Here is a 16,379-nt window from a genome sequence, read left to right on the forward strand (position 1 = left end):
GATTACACAAAAGAGAAAAGTTAGTAGGCCTATGGATTAGAGGATGAAAGAATTCAATGAATTGAAAATCCACTATATGTGCCATTGTGGTGCTAGTCACACCAATAAAACTCAGAATGCAATGCTAGGGTTAAAACCAGCCAAATAATTCATGCGAAATGAATTCTTGAACGCTGTTGATTGTTTTTAGCCATATTTTGAATCGTTACAGGATGTCAATGTAATCCATTGCATATTTTGTCATTTCTTTGTGTCATGTACAAAACCACCTTAGATTACAGTAATGCAAAAAGGCAATGCACAATTTTTTAAAAAAGAAATAAAAATCAAATCCATAGCACTTTAGCAGTCCAAACTGGAGAGGCTGGCATCACTATTCTCACCGCAAACCAGGCAATAAAAATGTGGTAGGACGTTATGGTAAAAACACTGGATTCCATCAGTTTGGCAATGTTGTCACCTGGGTTTTTCATAATAACTGAGGGAATGAATTGATGCCAGCTCCACAGGAAATGGCTGTGTGCATGCAATCTATCTTTTCCTTCTCCCCACTCCTACCAATTTGAGCTCTCCTGGCTTGATTCTTCTTTTTTATCTTTGTATGGAGAGACTCTTTATGGATAAATAAAGTTCCTCCACAAGGTTCTTATCGCTCAAGGTTCTCAGGATTAAGTTCTAGGGTTGCCATATGTCAACTTTTTCCAGGACACATCCTCTTTTTCATGGGTAGAGTCGCCATAGCGAGCCATAGTTAAAAGTAGAAGTCAGCAAATGTAAAAGTCCTCTTTTTTTGCTCTTCAAAATATGGCAACCCTAGTTAACGATCTGTGTTTTAAGGATATGTAACTTTAAAAATGATACAGCGACTGACTAAAATTGAATTATTATTATTATTATTATTATTATTATTATTATTATTATTACCACAACCATCTGGATGGGTTTCCCCAGCCACTCTGGGCAGCTCCCAACAGAATAATAATAATAATAATAATAATAATAATAATAATAATGGCAATAAAAGATCAAACATTAAAAACTTACCTAAACAGGGCTGCCTTCAGATGTCTTCTAAAAGTCAGATAGTTGTTTTTGTCTTTGACATCTGGTGGGAGGGCATTCCACAGGGCAGGTGCCACTACCGAGAAGGCCCTCCACCTGGTTCCCTGTAACTTGGTTTCTCGCAGCGAGGGAACTGCCAGAAGGCCCTCGGCACTGGACCTTAGTGTCCGGGCAGAATGATGGAGGTGGAGACGCTCCTTCAGGCATACTGTACCGAGGCTGTTTAGGGCTTTAAAGGTCAGCACCAACACTTTGAATTGTGCTTCGAAACGTACTGGGAGCCAATGTAGGTCTTTCAAGACTGGTGTTGTGATCTCAGCGGCCACTCCCAGTCGCCAGTCTAGCTGCCGCATTCTTGATTAGTTGTAATTTCCAGGTCACCTTCAAAGGTAGCCCCACGTAGAGTGCATTGCAGTAGTCCAAGCAGGATAGGCCAGGGTCATGCTAGCTTCTCTCACTCCAGTGTTCATGAAAGGCCTGTGCCAATAGAGAGAGGGCCCAGTTCTTCACTGTGGCTCTAGCAGCAGCTCTCAAAACCTCTATTATGACACAATATACAGAAGATGATGAATTGCCACCAGCCAGCTAACATGAGTGGTTCCTGCCAGATGCTGAGTCCAAGGTCTCTTTAATCTAGCACAGGGGTGGCCAACTCCCAAGACACTGCGATCTACTTACAGAATTGAAAACTGGCAGTGATCTACCCCCTTTTTTGTGGGACCAGGTCAAAGTTGTTGAGTTTTTTTAGGAACAGCCACTCATCAACAGATCGCTGGGTAAAACAAACAGCCTCACTGAGTCTTCCATTCTGCGGATCATGCAACAATGGAGGGCGGGGCCAGATTCTCTTTTTCCAATGCTAAGGAAAGGGAGCCAGCGATCGACTGCAATCAACCAAAACCTTGCAGGGATCTACCAGTAGATCGCAATTGACCTGTTGGACATCCCTTCTCTAGCAGAATGGGCAATATGCTCCCATCTATAGATACACAAAGGGATGCGGGTGGCGCTGTGGGTTAAACCACAGAGCCTAGGACTTGCCAATCAGAAGGTCGGCGGTTCGAATCCCTGTGATGGGGTGAGCTCCCATTGCTCAGTCCCAGCTCATGCCCACCTAGCAGTTCGAAAGCATGTCAAAGTGCAAGTAGATAAATAGGTACCACTCTGGCGGGAAGGTAAACAGCATTTCTGTGCGCTGCTCTGGTTCGCCAGAAGCGGCTTAGTCATGCTGGCCCCACGACCCGGAAGCTGTCGCTGGCTCCCTCGGCCCATAAAGCGAGATGAGCGCCGCAACCCCAGAGTCGCTCACGACTGGACCTAATGGTCAGGGGTCCCTTTACCTTTACCTATAGATAAACAAGGAAGGGAGAATCAGACTATAGAACTGGATTTAGAAAAGATTGTTGTGTAAGAAGCAAAATAAAAGACACCAAGTAGCCAGAATTATGTGTACCAAGTACTTAGGAAGTTCTGGTACACAAAACGATGGCAAATGGAGCCAAGAAAAGAAGCTCTTTCAATTCTGATTCCCAGATGATGGCTGGTTTCTGCGTGGAAACCAGAGTCCTATGAAAGAGGTTGTTCCAAGCTTGTATTATGAGCTCATCCACATTCTACAAATCAGAACAACACAAGGGGAATATATCTGGCAGTAGTATGAATGGAGGTGGCCAATTTTGACAGATGGCAGAAGAATATCTCAGAGCACCTGTAAACCTACACTCCAAGTTTGTAAATCCCTTTGGGAATGCAGCTGATGTTAATAGGTTTTTTACATTTGGCAGTGTGAAAAATGCTTTAAAGAAGCAAAAAGTGTATATGCCTGCGCTCGGAACATTAGTGTAGTTAAATGCCATACATTAATCCGATTGCAGTTTTTGAAGTTAAATAAATACATCTGAACAAAAAATGCCCTGTATGTATGGATAATGTATATGGTATAATTTTGCAAGATGCCTTTTCTTTAAGTCATAGAAAAGGAGGCCGAACACTTTTGGTCAGTCTGGAGCAAAGTACAACTTGATGCACTACAATAACCAGATTCAGGTAGGTAGCCGTGTTGGTCTGACACAGTCGATATATATATATATATATATATATATATATATATATATATATGGAGATTTCACCCCTCCCATACCCAAGAATCTCCTGAGAATCTCCTGATATATATATATATATATATATATGGAGATTTCACCCCTCCCATACCCAAGAATCTCCTGAGAATCTCCTGATATAGATATATATATATATATATATATATATATATATATATGGAGATTTCACCCCTCCCATACCCAAGAATCTCCTGAGAATCTCCTGAGGTCTCTGCTGACTCTACAGAGAGGAGGAGCAATGTACTGCTCTCTACTTAATTAGTCAAGTGAGTGAATATCTGTGTGTGAGAGAGAGTCAGTCAGTGTGTCGGAGAGTGAGTGCAAGAGATCGTGTTTAGTGATAAGATTGCTGCTAAGAGCAGCTGCAGGCACTCAGAATATAGCATTGATTTATGCTTAGAATTTGTAGCTCTGTATATAGTTTTGTATTATAGCTGTAGCAATAGAATAAGATATTCTACAGAGCTGCTCTCCGAGTGGTTTATACTCTGCAAGACTCTGCAAAACGCTGCTGCGCAACGACTGCATTATTGAGACAGTGAATCCGGTGCTCTCAGCTCCAAGCTGTGAGTCCACAGCACTGTCACCTGTTCCTGTGGGAAAGGAGGTCTCTGGCAGTGCTACCCAGCTCGCCTAGCCCAGTCGGGGCTGTAGTGCATGAGTCCAGTTGGTACACTGGCTCAAGGGCGATGCTGACAATATATATATAAAATAAAATGTCCAATAGCACCTTAGAGACCAACTAAGTTTGTTCTTCGTATAAGCTTTCATGTGCATGCACACTTCTTCAAATACATTTTTTTTATATATAATAACCAGTATAAATTGCATTAAAATACTGATTATAGCTACTAAATATGTACAGTTAGAACACATATGATCACTGTGTTCTAAAAACTGGTTTAAACCTAGCGTCGAGAAGACTGGAAAGCTACAATGTACCACTTATGTTAGCATCTGGCCTCTGAAATATAATTTTCATTCCAGTTGGGATTGTATTGCATTCCAAAACCTACTACATGAAAATCCAAGAATAGCCTTTTTAAAATAAAGGGGTTTTTTATTATAAAAAACACACCCAAAAGGCTGCATTATAAAACATTTGCTCTCTCTCTCTCTCTCTCTCTGTCTCTCTCTACTTTATGGCTTCCCATGTAATGCAGAGCCGCCATTTGATAGTTTATGCTGCTTTCGTATGATCACCATTTGCTTTTTCTTCCAGCGGTGGATTTACTGACCCCACCGTAATGATATATTCATCCTTTCCTGCATTACTAAGCTTCTGTTGATGTACTCTGCAAGTTCAAAAACACAGAGCAGCTGGGAAAAGCTGTCTTTCACTGGGCAGAAAGTGAAAAACAGGCAGTTTCCACTCTGCTTAGATGGGTTCTCGCTTTCTACTTCCTGACAGGAGCATTGTTTTCATTCATCGTGGACCAAATTTATTTTAAACAAAATCCTCTTCCACCAGCCTTCCAACCCTGAGACTTGCTGTGCCAGCAAGTGAGAGCCTAGGGCATGGCAGACAGGGCCAGCGACAACTCAACAAGCTCCCTAAACATTATGCTGGTTTCACAAAGAAAATGCAATGGTGTGGTAGAAATGAGCTGAAAGGGGGGGAAACATATTATGAACAACTTTTTCCAGTGGTCCGTCCCCTTTTCAGAGACTGCTTCAAAAGGACTTGAAATCTTTTGCCTATTCATAGGTCTTCCAGACACCTTGTTTATCAAACATTCACCCTGATCTGCTTGCACAGAGATTACATGGAAGTTCAACTATGGCTGCATTGACACTGGATATTTAAAATTCACACACACAAATGAATCATGGGAACTGTAGTTTGTTAAGGAAGCTGGGAATTGTAGGTCTGTGAGGTGTACAATACCACAGGTGTACCAACTCTATTATTATTATTATTATTATTATTATTATTATTATTATTAAATTCGTATGCCGCCCTGTACCTGAAGATCTCAGGGTGGTTCACAACATAAAATCACAATTCTACATGTGAAGTGTCTTCAGGTCCCTCAATCATTGTTGGACAGGGATCGCCCCCCCCCCTCAATGTTGAGAGGCCCCAGCATGCATTGCATGCACACAATGTCGCTCAAAGTTACACAGTGTCACACGCATTGCAGCTTCATCGGCCGGCTCCTCCAGCTGACACAAGATCGTGCATGCGTCACTCGTCGTGTGACATCACACAGGCGCAGTGTGCAACACGTGACATCACGCCAGCCCCCCCTCAATCTTGGGGGCTACCTGGTCCCTCTGATTCCCAGGATTCCTTGGGGAAAGTCATGCACTTTAAATATATGATGTGTACACAGGGAAACTCTGGCCTTTATTGAACATTTGTTCCAATTTGTTTGGTAGGCAGCGTTCATCCTGATTTGTGGGGTGTTTGTACATCTTTCTGTTAATCATTCATTCACCCTAAATATCTCAGTACATTTCCTTGTTGCTTTCCTAACCACAAAATATCCATTGTTTTGTTGTTTTTAAAGTGGATTTGTTGCACTAGGGCATAAGTAGGCAAACTAAGGCCCGGGGGCCGGATCCAGCCCAATCGCCTTCTAAATCTGGCCTGCAGACGGTCCAGGAATCAGCATGTTTTTACATGACTAGAATGTGTGCTTTTATTTAAAATGCATCTCTGGGTTATTTGTGGGGCATAGGAATTCATTTATTTATTTTTCAAAATACAGTCCAGCCCCTGCAAGGTCTGAGGGACAGTGGACCGGCCCCTGCTGAAAAAGTTTGCTGACCCCTGCACTAGGGCAACAGAGAGCTCTTGCCCGCTTCAATTGCCATTCGATTTCCACTATTCCTCCCACAAAATTGTGGCAGACTTCTAAAATAGCAACCTTTCTGGCCGGGTTGCGATCTGATAATATACGTGGCACTGACCTCAGCGACTGAAGCTTGTAAGTACTGGTTGTCGAGCATCATCGTCTCCTCTTTGCCAGGAAGAACCCTGGCATGAGGTAAATAGTAGGAGTGAGGAATTTGTCTGTCCTAAAGGATCTGTTTCCCTTGCCCCTAAGCTTTCAGCAGAGATGCCTCTCTCGAGGAGTCGCTTCCATGCCTAATGAAAGGAAACAGCTGTGCGACATGCATCACAGCGGAGGAAACGATCAGGTGATTTTGTTTCCATTCCAAACTGAAGGGAGTTCCTCCAGGAGTCTGCGACAGGGAACCTGAAAAAGCACTTGCGGGCTTGAACATGTGCCATAGACGACATGGCCTGGGCCCAAGGCAAACTCGTCCGCTTTCATGCTCTAGTGGGGCACTTGCGGTTCGCAGCGCACAGAAGGAAATAACCAACTGCTTTGGCCTTCTGATGAACAGTTTGCCAAACATTTAGGCAGGCAGCTGTGGGCGATGCAGCAAACCACAGAGCAAACAAGACGATGGAATACATTACTTGGGATGGAATTTTAAAAACTGTTTTAAACCTGGCCCCTGGTGTGCTGGGTTTGAGCTATAAAGCCTTAAACGCCTCAGGACCGCAATACCTCAAGGACCGCCTCTTTCCATGTTAACCTACGTGGACCCTGAGATCATATTCTGAGGCCCTTCTTTGTGTGCCGCCTCCTCCTTGAGAGGTCCAGAGGGTGACAACACAAGAACGGGGCCTTCTCTGCAGTGGCTCCCCATCTGTAGAATGCTCTCCCTAGGGAAGTTCGCCTGGCACCTTCATTATACATTATACACCTTTAGGCACCAGGCAAAAACATTCCTTTTTAACCAGAATTTTAGGTGATTTGATTGACATCCTATGTTCTTTTAAATTGTGGGGTTTTTTCTTGGGGCGGGGGCGGGGGAGTTATAGGGTTGTTGTTTTTATTTTGACTATATATTTTGTGGTTTTATATTTTGATTTTGTTCTGAGACCTCCAGTATATAAATTCAATAAATTAAATAATACAGTGGTTACAGACGCTTCAGGTTACAGACTCCGCTAAGTTCTTAACCCGAGGTACCACTGTAATGGGTATGTATTGCTTCTCTGTACTGAAAAATTTCAATGAAATGTGTGTGTTTTTAATAAAATAAAATTTCTATTGTAGCTGCTAGAAGCCTGTGTGTGTGTGTGTGTGTGTGTGTGTGTGTGTGCCTCTTAGGAGTGCGGCAAGTGTTTGTCCTCCTTGGCTGGGTGTGTGCAGGTCACTTTGTAACTCTAAAGCTGAAACTCCCCAATCCCATTACAGTGGTACCTCAGGTTACAGACACTTCAGGTTACAGACTCCGCTAACCCAGAAATAGTACCTCGAGTTAAGAACTTTGCTTCAGAATGAGAACAGAAATTGTGCAGCGGCGGCAGCAGGAGTCCCCATTAGCTAAAGTGGTACCTCAGGTTAAGAACAGTTTCAGGTTAAGAACAGACCTCCAGAACGAATTAAGTTCTTAACCTGAGGTACCACTGTATTTGCTTGGGACTAAACTATCACACCACTTGAGCTTTCTGGACAATCTTCTAACTCCAGAGATGGGGCGAATGAGTCAGTCTCCTCCCTGCCCCCCAGCTGTGCTTCAGTTTAGCTGCTGCTAATAACCATTCTCAATTCTCACAATTATACAGTAACAGTTGGACATGGACATACACACAGTAAATAGCAGGTCAGTAATTATAGCTATGATGGGCCAGTAAATGCCTTTTGCTCCAGATTTTAACTTGAATGTTATGATTACAGTCAAAGCTGTACAGTACAGAAAACAAACAGCTGCAACACAGTCCATCATTCAGGTATGCCAAAGGGGTTGTGTGTGTCCAGTGTTGAGTTTCATAGGCTTTTATTAACCCTCTCCCACATAAATGCAGTGAAAGGGAAACAGGGCTTTGTGAGCAGGGAGAGTCTGTGACAGAGAGAAGTCCAGAATCGGATTGGGAAGCTGAAGCAGAAGAGGAGGGAGGCCAAAAGGCAGAGATAGATCAGGCTTGTGAAGAGGCACAGGTGTCTCCCCCTTCTGCTGTGACAAGCATCCCTTCCCCCTGGTCTCCCAAAACCAGAAGAGGCATGAAGGGGGATGAGCAAAGGCAGGCATGCAGGTGCAATCTCTGGTTGCTGGGGGGGGGGGGGACCCTGAGAAGATACATAGGTGACTATGGGGAGGCAGGAACCTTTAGTCTTAGCAACTGCTTCATGGGGGCAAGACCTGACAGAGATGAATTACTATGTTATTTAGGCCTGGCAGTCCTTTGTACAGTGATTTTTTTTCTGGGCGGATGCAGGGGGACGCATACCCCTAAACATTTTGTGAATCTAAGTTTGGCCTCATTGAGGGGCAGTATTTCAATATGAGTACCTCAAAAATGAGAGTACCCCTAAACATTTTTTTAGAAAAAAAGCACTGCCTGTGTAGATCCTCTTTGGCTAATAAAGAGTTAACTCTACCTCAGTGTGATTTATTGCTGCTCACTCCAGTCATTATCCATTAAGAAACATGAGTCGATAGCAATGTTTAGGGTTTTTAAAAGTTTCTTTTCTTTCTTTTTTTAGAAAGGCCTTCCTTCCCGATGCTTCTTCCCAATGCCCCTTTCTCAGCACCTCAAAATACATATTTTTCATCTAACATCTGTTTCTTTTTCACCCTCCATTGCATGTAAATAGCTGTGGGGGGAGAAACAGCCACTACAAAATACCAGATTTCCTTGGTAGGATTTCAAATTACAGGCAGTTGTGGGATTGAAAGCTACTAATCCATGCCAAAAACATGGTGTAAGGCTTAAAAATGGCAGTATTACCAAGCCAGAGCTGGACATATTTAGCTACTCAGAGGATCTTTCAAATGAGCAGAATATACAGAAAGTTATGAATGTTCAATTTTCATTTATTGCAATTATATCCCACCCTTCCTTCAAGGAGCTTAAGGTGGAGTACATGATTTTCCCCCTCCTCATTTTATTCACACAACTTTGTGAGGTAAGTTAGGCTGCGAGTGAGTGACTGGTCCAAGGACGTCAAGTGCATCTGATGGCTGAGCAGAGATGTGAACCCTGATCTCCCAGGTCCCATACCTTCCAAGTGTCCCGATTTTCCAGAATTACAAAAACCGTCCCAGCTTCTGATTTGATCCTGGTATGTCCCTGTTAGTTTCTGTTCTTATCACTGTGCAGCTTCGTGGAGTCACAGGACTCTGTTTACATTCCTGGGATTCCATACTATTGGAGTCTCAAGGGAAAGGAGACGGGATATTATGTTAGTGGTTTCCTGTTTCCTTTGTTCCCATGTTCCGTTGATCTTCTGTTCTGCGTAGTTTAGAATTAAAACTCTTTCCAATGTAGCTCATACTGTCTCATCCTTCCCTGTGCTGGGAACTCTGCTGGGAGGACATGCCTTGGAGCCTCATCAAAGGCTCGAGGTTGCTAAACACGTTGGGAGGCGATTCCGTAGATGAGCCACCAGCTTGGCCGAACGGAGTTCCGACAGTCCCTATTTCTCCTGCCACTGCTGCCACTGCCAAGCTCGGGGAGGAGGATGACCCAGCGCTTGTCCCAAGCAGTGGTGGTGAGAGAGCATCCCATTGCCTCTCCAAGACCGCTGTTGCCGGCCTCCTCCATTGGGCAGCTTGTAGTAGCTACTGGACAGCAGGTGAGGAGGAGCCACCACCATTGAGGCCCAGCCCCACAAGATGCACTGGCTCTGAGGGGCAGGCAGAGGGCCAGGGCTGCCCTGGGCAGGCAGGGGAGCAGAGCACAAGGAGTCTTGATTTGAAGGGGGGGATGATTTGTGCATTCACGTCTACTCTTGGCCCTTTGTAAACTTTATTTATTGTTTTGTGACATCTGAAGGCAGCCCTGTTTAGGGAAGTTTTTAGTGACGGATCTTTTAATGTATTTTTAATCTTTTGTTGGAAGTCGCCCAGAGTGGCTAGGGAAACCCAGCCAGATGGGTGGGGTAGAAATAAATTATTATTATTATTATTATTATTATTATTATTATTATTATTATGCTTTTCTTTTTGTAAATCTACCAAAGAATGAAATAAAATTGGGATTAAGGGGTTTTCTCAGGGTGGTGAAGAGTGTGTGCGTTGTGTCACGTTGGTGTTGTGGTGCTGGCACTCACCATTTTTCTGACAGAAAATAGTCTGAGGGGGACAAAAATGGGTGGTCCAGGATGGTAATTTGGCGGGGGGAGTGAGAAATGTCCCTATTTCCATCTGAGGAATGTTGGAGGGTATGAGGTCCTAGTCCTATACTCTAACCACTCTAACACACTGGTCTATGGTAACACACCCAAAATTCCAGAGACAAATGCTTAAATCTCCTTCATTCCACCAGAGTAGACACATGAGAGGAGAGCTCCCCTTGTGTCTATGATAGAACTTACCAACTTTATAATTACACCGCAAGACATAAAGGAATCCTTGGCGGAAGTGCAAAACACGATAAAAGGACAAAACTATCTCATTTTGGAGGAGAGGCAAGGAGGTGACGTATGACTTTATCAAAGCTTCTCCCAGCCTACTGATAAAGGTAATTCAACTTCCAGGTGTGAGTACTTTCATTAGGAAGGTGGCATAATTTCTTCACTTTGGAGGAAGTTTTCCAAATTATTTGGGAGATTGTGTGCAAGCACAGGAACGAGATAAGAACTGAAATTCCCAAAGTCACTGCTTGCTCCTTTATTTAAATACTGTTACACTTGCCAGGACAATATTAATTTAGCCATTTCATTCAGTGTTTCTCGGCTAGGTCTGGTGGGTATCGGTGGCTTCTGTGAAAGGAAACAGAACGGGACATAATTGGGAATAGCAGCTAAAATTGTTTCGATGAACTCAACTCAGAATTGAAATTAAACTAAACTCTGTCCTCTTCCAAACACTCAAACCGCACCCTTTATTTCATCTCGCCCCCCCCCCCAATTCTTTTTATGCCTTTAACTGCAATTCCCAAAGTATAATTCACCTACCACAATACCACATCTTAGTAACTGACATTTTACATATATTTTTCTTTTCTTTTACTATTTTACATAACAGATACCGATAAATAGTTGAGACATAATTCTAACAAACTCATGTTTAAACGTGTTTGGCATGCTTATCTTTGTATTTTGTTTAGATTGTGAAATAGTACAATAATCAAGTTTTATTTACTTTAATGCATATTACTAGTTACTTCCGTCTACCTTCTTTGCCATGTAAGCAGTAACCCAGACTTTAATTCATAAATCTATTCTACTCCATTCCTGTATTAATATGTGAATTCTTTTTTAAAAAATAGACTCAAAATTAATTATCTCCAAATAAGTATATATGTATTTTAACCTAAAGTATATACTTTTAAATACAAATTTCTTTTTTCTTTTTTTTTTCTTTTTTTTTTTTGAGCTGAAAACTATTGTAAAATTTGGAGATGTATGAAATCCAAGGGATATGAACATTCTGTTCTTTGTAGTAGTCCCAGGGGGAACAAATTAGGCCAGTTCTGTGAAAAATGTGGATCAAATAAAATTCTGCTCCATCCCAACTATTACTGATATGATGCTATCGAAAGCCTGTATATGTTTGGTATTTAGGGGGGAAATCAGCTTTGCTTTTAAATGCAAGTTTGGGGGCAGATAAAAATAGGCGTGGTAGATTTCAGGAGAACTTCAAACAGATAGTTTCGTCACATATTAACGTATTAATCCTTCCCTGAGGGCAACATACTTTAAAGTTTGGGGTTTTTTTCATACTCAACAATGCAGGCAGTTCCTAGGGAAGGTAAATAATCATCAGTTTAATTCTTAATAAGATGTGATGTTGGGAATCACCAACAGTCTGTGCAAACTGATAGGTCCTGACATAAATATGAAATTGCTTCTCATTTCCCTAGGGAGGAGAAGGGGTCAACAAGGGTTTCAAGCATCTGTTAAATAGAGCACATTGCACACACACACGCACACACACCCCATAATGATCACTATGAGACACCTTCAAAGTTTCATAACTATGATCTGTCTAAAATAGTGTGATAAAGTGTCAATCTTTACAGAAATGGGGGAGTTCTGAGGAATCTAAACCCATCGAGCCCAACACACTTCCACCATGTATCTCCCATAATTTGAATTGCAGTGCATTTATTGGAACATGGAAGACCATGGTTAAATCCTTAACCTCCAGAAAAGCATGCAACTAGTGGCCTCAGTGTAGTTGAGGGGAGTGTAACATGCAAACTAATACCAGTGTACTAGAAGAAGCAAAGATCACCAGTGCCAAAGCAATGATTCTTCAACATCAACTTCGTTGGACTGGTCATGTTGTGCGGATGCCTGATGATCGTCTTCCAAAGCAACTACTCTATTCCAAACTTAAAAATGGAAAGCGTAATGATGGTTGTCAACTAAAGAGGTTTAAAATCTGTCTTAAGGCAAATCTTTAAAAATGTAGTATAAACACCAACAATTGGGAAACACTTGCCTGCGAGCGCTCCAATTGGAGAACAGCCTTTACCAAAGGTGTCATGGGCTTTGAAGACACTCGAACTCAGGATGCAAGGGAGAAGCGTACTAAGAGGAAGGCACGCTTGGCAAATCCACACCATGATCAACTCCCACCCGGAAACCAGTCCCCGCTGTGGAAGGATGTGTGGATCAAGAATTGGCCTCCACGGTCACTTACAGACCCATTGCTAAAACCGTGTTTATGGAAGACAATCTTAATCAGCTACAAGTGATTGCCAAAGAACATGTTTCAGTCTCAGGGCATCATTCCTTTTTGGGCAACCTGGGGTAGGCAGGACCCGAAGCAGAAGTGGGCCAGTTTCGCCACATACACACACCTTCTTTAAATGTTTTCAGAGGGAGAACTGTGAGAGGAGGGAAACTGTTGTCCAGGAAACAATGGCTTTTCCCACCTGCGTTGCCTTACCCCTCCAGCCCTAGGAGCCTTCATAAGGGAGCTGTTCGCAGAGGAAGAACTGAGAGAGGAGAGAGACTTTGTTTGCCATCAGGCAGTCGTCAATTTACCTGGGCTACCCCACCTCCGTCCTGAGGAACCTTCAAAAGAAATTTGCTGCCGTGGGCATTGTCTATGTGTCTTTTAATGAGCTTAATAAAGCAAAAGGGCTTTCTTTCTCTGCTCCTCTGCTTTAACAGAGCACCACATATTCTGCAACGATTTTCATTTACTGTAGTTCATTGGCACCCTAGATCAGGGATATCCAACTGGTCGACTGCCATCCCCAGAAGGTTTGAGTTGATCACGGTCGATCGCGGGCTCTTCTTCCTTTGTGGTGGAAAAATAGTATCTGGCCCTGCCCACTTGCCGCTTCCACCTTCCTCCATTCGTGCATGATCGCTAGAACAGAAGACGGAGTGTTTGCTGTGAGGCTGTTTGTTTCCTGACTGATCTTTCAGTGAGCGACTTTTCCCTTTTCCCCCTAGCATTTTAGACCTGCTTAAGGTTCGAATCCCTGCGACGGGGTGAGCTCCCGTTGCTTGGTCCCTGCTCCTGCCAACCCAGCAGTTCGAAAGCATGTCAAAGTACAAGTAGATAAATAGGTACCGCTCTGGCGGGAAGGTAAACAGTGTTTCCGTGTGCTGCTCTGGTTCGCCAGAAGTGGCTTAGTCATGCTGGCTCCATGACCTGGAAGCTGTACGCCGGCTCCCTCAGCCAATAAAGCGAGATGAGCGTCGCAACCCCAGAGTCGGCCACGACTGGACCTAATGGTCAGGGGTCCCTTTACTTTTAAAGTTAACTGCTTTGACTATTCTCCCCCAAAAAAGCTCAACTTTGACCTGAGCCCGCAAAAAAGGGGGGTAGATCACTGCCAAAAATATATATCTGTGAGTAGATCGCAGTCTCTTGGGAGTTGGACATCCCTGTCCTAGATAAATCATGAGCATGTCAAATATTCAATTGTTCACATTTGGAGTTGGAGACAACATGAAGGACACGAGTCAGAATCTATTTCCAGCCAATGGAATTGACAAGAATTTCCCCAACCAAAAGCTAATTAAGTGTTTGGAACCCCTCTCCCCTCCCCACACACAGAGAAATAATATTTCCAGACAGCGAAGCCATATTTTCCTGACTGGTCTAAGAAGCCATTTTTCCATTATAAATTATTTCTGTAGTGTGGGCGTAAGCAAGTATTCTTATAATGGTTCCAGATCCCAGATCTTCTCTCTTGCTCTCTCTTTAAAGGGACAGGAGCTCACTTAATTGCGCAAGGAGGCAATTATACAGTGCTTTGTTTAGTTTACAGTTTATGAATATTAATGAGACCAAGGTGGAACCTACACACATATAAAAAACGCTGTGAAAATGCTTTTTAAAAAAAAGTTTTGGAAAAAAACATTGAAGTTTGCATAGCTCACCGCATCCATCTAGTGTCACATTTGTGTATTGCACTTTACAACTCATTTAAAACGCTTCATTTGCAGCTGTGTAGCTGAGTCCCACATTCTGCTGTTGCGTAAACCAAACGCTACATTTACTATTAAGCTGCTATTAGCATTCACAGAACACCTACCTCCTCCCATACCACTGATCCCTGCAATAGTCTAATCCAAAACAGAGCGTTTACAGGAAAATTGCACCTTGCTCTTTGCTCTAATTTTGTGGCAGCTACACTCCCAGAAGTTATCCCAGTTCACATTTTCTATTGTACTTTTCCAGGCTGTAAAATTGACTGCCATTCTCGTTTCACTTACTGTATCCTAACCCCCCTGTGGGTTGCTGTCCAAAGAACCCAAAAATCTATAGGGTGAGAGAAAAGCCATCGGGCAAATCATAATGGCTCGGCAGCAAGGAGTGATGTTCCAGCAAACTGTTAAGACTATGTCACCCTCTTTGGATACTTATTTCATTTTTTAATTTCATATACATTATAGACTAATATTGAGGGGCAAAAACATCAAGGTGGTTTACAGCCAGGGCTTGTTTTTCCAGCCGGAACTCAGCTCCGGCACCTCTCAGGTGGGCACCATTGCCATTGTAGGAGAACAAGGGAGACGTTCATGGTGAGTTCCAGCACCTCTTTCTCTAGAAAAATAACACTGCAAACGGTGATTTAATTAACGAGTACCGTCTGCCCTGTGAGAAGAAAAAAGAGCATGAGGTATGGAGGAACATACAGCAAGGCCTGCTCCAGTCAGGCTGTTTCCCCCCTCACCACTACTATCTTACACGTTGTATCATTTTTCTTCAGACGTACTTTAAAACTGTAAACCACCTTGGGTGCCTTGGCTGAAAGGCGGTATCTAAATGCAATGAATAAGTAAGTAAAATAAATTCCAGTATATTGTTTCTAATTGGCAGCTATGTATATGTATGATATTGTTTCACAGTATGTATTCTTGTGTTTCCATTCTTATTCTCTAAATGTGCTTGGAACTGCATTGAGCCAGTGTGGTGTAGCGGTCAAGAGCGGTAGACTCATAATCTGGGGAACCGGGTTCGCTTCCCCGCTCCTCCACATGCAGCTGCTGGGTGACCTTGGGCCATTCACACTTCTCTGAAGTCTCTCAGCCCCACTCACCTCACAGAGTGTTTGTTGTGGGGGAGGAAGGGAAAGGAGAATCTTAGCCGCTTTGAGACTCCTTCGGGTAGTGATAAAGTGGGATATCAAATCCAAACTCCTCTTCTTGTTGTTGTATGCAAAGAGGCAAGGTAGAAATTCAATAAATAATAATCTCATACCCTCCAACATTTCTTGGATGAAAAAAGGACATCCTATTCCATAAAAGTAAAAAGTGTAAAGGACCCCTGGACAGTTATGTCTAGTCCAAAGTGACTATGGGGTTGTGGCACTCATCTTGCTTTCAGGCCCAGAGAGACAGCATTTGTCCACAGACAGCATTCCGGGTCATGTGGCCAGCAGGACTAAACCGCTTCTGGAGCAACGGGACACCATGATGGAAGCCAGAGCGCAGGGAAATGCTGTTTACCTTCCCGCTGCAGCAGTACCTATTTATCTACTTGCACTGGCATGCTTTTGAACTGCTAGGTTGGCAGGAGCTGGGACAGAGCAAAGGGAGATTTGAACCACCGACCTTCCGATTGGCAAGACCAAGAGGCTCAGTGGTTAAGACCACAGTGCCACCTGTGTCCCACCCCTATTCCATAATAGCATTCATAATAATTTTTTTTCATTTATACCCTACCCATCTGACTGGGTTGCCACTCTGGGCGGCTTCCAACATACATAAAAACATAATAAAACTATACAGGGTTGCCTTCTGATGTCTTCTAAAG

At 43.2% G+C, this 16,379-nt stretch overlaps 2 long non-coding RNA genes across 3 annotated transcripts; both read left to right on the forward strand.

Annotated features, from left to right (window-relative positions):
* Positions 1-1,809: 1,809 nt before the first annotated feature.
* LOC309352013 lies at positions 1,810-7,939 on the forward strand. 2 transcript variants are annotated; one of them, XR_014160991.1, is made up of 3 exons: positions 1,810-1,838; positions 3,037-3,108; positions 7,886-7,939. It is a non-coding gene; the product is annotated as an uncharacterized lncRNA (long non-coding RNA). The 2 variants fall into 2 exon arrangements; XR_014160992.1 differs by lacking the exon at positions 1,810-1,838 and adding an exon at positions 2,449-2,789.
* Positions 7,940-10,547: 2,608 nt separating this feature from the next.
* LOC309352022 lies at positions 10,548-11,667 on the forward strand. Its single transcript, XR_014160993.1, has 2 exons — positions 10,548-10,671; positions 11,529-11,667. It is a non-coding gene; the product is annotated as an uncharacterized lncRNA (long non-coding RNA).
* The last annotated feature ends 4,712 nt before the right edge of the window (positions 11,668-16,379 follow it).

The sequence above is a fragment of the Podarcis erhardii genome (assembly GCF_964252035.2).
Source record: "Podarcis erhardii genome assembly, chromosome: 1".
In the NCBI taxonomy this organism is placed as follows: Eukaryota; Metazoa; Chordata; class Lepidosauria; order Squamata; family Lacertidae; genus Podarcis; species Podarcis erhardii.